A 3,540-nucleotide genomic window follows, 5' to 3' on the forward strand; every position below is an offset into this window, starting at 1 on the left:
GTTGTTTGTTTTTGTTCTGAGACTTTAAACAACAAACACGTTGAGAAGAAATCCTGATTTTCATCATGAATTGATCTGCTGATGGACCGCGAGTATAAAAACATCTCGCAGGCGTCCTGAAGAAGAATTCAACCACTTTATTTCAGTCACATGACAACAGTCAGTAAAAACATCTTACTTTGAAAACACTGACGAGACGAACATCAGTGATGGTCTGTAATACATAACAAATACTGACGAGTGCTTCTGAATACCACAGAAGAAGAGAAGGCACAGTTCTGTCATTTAACAACGTGCAGTATGGATTAATGATATAGAAATAAAACGACAAGTACACAGGTGTTACCAGAATAAAAGTCTGAGTGGTGATTTGAAACGTGTCAGATTTAAACATTTAACGGGCCTGGAGCCTGAGGGGGGCTGGTCTGTTGGGGGCTGGACGGCTGGAGCCTGGCAGAGGAGGTGCTGGTGGGGAACGTCGGAGGTTTGAAGATCCGAACTGATGCCGACTCCAGGCTGCTCAGGAGCTCGGCATTCTGGGAAAATGAACAGTCACAGTCGGCATGTTCCTAACCCGAGCATTTGATCCGTCTTCATTGTTTTCACTTCTGATCTAAAGCTGCTCAATTATTGAACTAATAAATCATCTCTTTCATCTTAAAATATAAGAAATAGTGAAAATGTTTAGATGCAGGTTTGTATTTAGTATTTACATATTAATACACATGAATCATCCTTCAGATTTTTATAGAAATGAAACCAAATACTTTTATATATTTATGTAAATATATATAAATATATGCTCACACTGGGGAAGAACAGAGACTTGGGTTTCGTAAGCAACACTCTACTGAAACCGCTCTCCTGAGGGTTTCAAATGACATTCTCATGTGTGCTGATGCAGGTGACTGCTCTGTGTTAGTTCTTCTGGACCTCAGTTCTGCATTTGACACTGTAGACCATGACATCCTGATTAAGAGGCTTCGTGATTGGGTGGGCATATCTGGCATAGCGTTAGACTGGTTTACATCTTACCTCAGTGACAGAAGTTTTAATGTCTCTGTGGGTGATTTTGTGTCTGTTACCTCTCCGCTGTCTTGTGGTGTACCGCAGGGCTCGGTTCTGGGGCCTTTGTTATTTTCCCTTTATCTGTTACCTTTGGGACCGATCATAAAAAGCTATAATGTGTCCTATCACTTATATGCAGATGACATCCAACTTCATCTGTCATTTAAACCCAGCGAGGCATTCACATTAACTCGGCTCCTGGACTGTGTCAATGCCATCAGAGACTGGACGGCAGAAAACTGCCTGCAACTCAACGACTCTAAGACGGAGGTCCTCGTTATTGCTCCAGAGGAGTTTGTCCCCATGATCAGGCAGATTATTAGTCCACTCTCCTCTGCTGCCCATTGCAACCTGTGTAATCTTGGGATTTTCTTTGATCGATCCATGTCGTTTGACCCTCATGTTAAGCAGCTGTCCAGATCATGTTTCTTCCATCTAAGAAATATCAGTAAACTGAGATCTGTAGTATCAACACCTGAATTAGAGATGATCATACACACATTTATCTCTTCACGCATTGACTACTGCAACTCACTTTCACATCACTCAGTGCATCTGCTCTTAACCGTCTGCAGGTCATCCAAAACGCTGCACCAGATTACTCACCAGGACAAATCGACGGTCTCACATCACCCCCGTACTCCGATCTCTCCACTGGCTCCCTGTAGCATCTAGGATACACTTCAACATTCTCACCATCACTTACAGAGCACTTCACGGTCAGGCTCCGGCTTATGTAGCTGATCTACTTCGCCCCTATTCACCCGCCCGCACTCTCAGGTCAAACGCTCGAGGTCTTCTGTCCCACGCACACGATGTAAGAGCCGTGGTGACCGAGCCTTTGAGGCAGTGGCCCCGTGGTGACCGAGCCTTTGAGGCAGTGGCCCCGTGGTGACCGAGCCTTTGAGGCAGTGGCCCCGTGGTGACCGAGCCTTTGAGGCAGTGGCCCCGTGGTGACCGAGCCTTTGAGGCAGTGGCCCCGTGGTGACCGAGCCTTTGAGGCAGTGGCCCCGAGGTGACCGAGCCTTTGAGGCAGTGGCTCCGTGGTGACCGAGCCTTTGAGGCAGTGGCCCCGTGGTGACCGAGCCTTTGAGGCAGTGGCCCCGTGGTGACCGAGCCTTTGAGGCAGTGGCCCCGTGGTGACCGAGCCTTTGAGGCAGTGGCCCCGTGGTGACCGAGCCTTTGAGGCAGTGGCCCCGAGGCTCTGGAATGCTCTGCCTGCAACTCTGCGCCTCGCAGATACTGTGAATACTTTTAAAAGCCAGCTCAAAACCCACCTGTTTAGGCTGGCGTTTGAGTAAAAACCCATGTCCTAGACCTGCTCTTAAAATATGTTTTACATTTTTATTTTATTTTAATTTTATTTTAATTTTATTCTTTAACATTTCTTATTCACTCTGTGTATGTAATTTATTGACCCTAGGGTCACATTGTGTTTTTTATGCTTTTAAATGTCTGCTCTGTTAAGCACTTTGTGATAGTACTGTCTGTGAAAAGCGCTATATAAATAAAATTCATTCATTCATTCATTCATTGTGTTCATATTGTTGATCCAGCTTATTGTCCTGAAAGATGAAGACAAAGAGTTCTGAGTAAAGAATCAGATAATAAGTCCAGTTTAGTGGTTGAACGTCTGGAGTTATAAAATGAAAGTGTGAAAGAAGTCGATCTCAAGCGTTAGAAGGTGTTTGTCAGCTGGACTCAGGATTTAAACTCAAGTGAAACCCTGTTGACAGAGTCTTCTGGTATTGACCCACCACACAGTGGACCAGGATGCTGAAGGGAACCCAGACCAGCAGAGAGAACACGAGGAGGAGGAGGAGGAGGAGGAGGAGGAGGAGGAGTTGGGGCTGACCAGGTGGTTGAGGGTGGTGCTCTCCTTCTCGCGGCCCATGTGTTGGAAGAAGCGATGGTCGGCCACCAGCAGCAGAGGACAGGTGTCAGACTCTGACCAACAATATTAAACAAAACACTCTGTTATATTAAACAAAACACTCTGATGTTATATTAAACAAAACACTCTGATGTTATATTAAACAAAACACTCTGATGTTATATTAAACAAAACACTCTGTTATATTAAACAAAACACTCTGATGTTATATTAAACAAAACACTCTGTTATATTAAACAAAACACTCTGTTATATTAAACAAAACACTCTGATGCAATATTAAACAAACCACTCTGATGTTATATTAAACAAAACACTCTGATGTTATATTAAACAAAACACTATGTTGTTATATTAAACAAAACACTCTGATGTTATATTAAACAAAACACTGATGTTATATTAAACAAAACACTCTGTAATATTAAACAAAACACTCTGATGTTATATTAAACAAAACACTCTGATGTTATATTAAACAAAACACTCTGATGTTATATTAAACAAAACACTCTGATGTTATATTAAACAAAACACTCTGATGTTATATTAAACAAAACACTCTGTTATATTAAACA

Source organism: Melanostigma gelatinosum, assembly GCF_949748355.1.
Source record: "Melanostigma gelatinosum genome assembly, chromosome: 19".
Taxonomy (NCBI): domain Eukaryota; kingdom Metazoa; phylum Chordata; class Actinopteri; order Perciformes; family Zoarcidae; genus Melanostigma; species Melanostigma gelatinosum.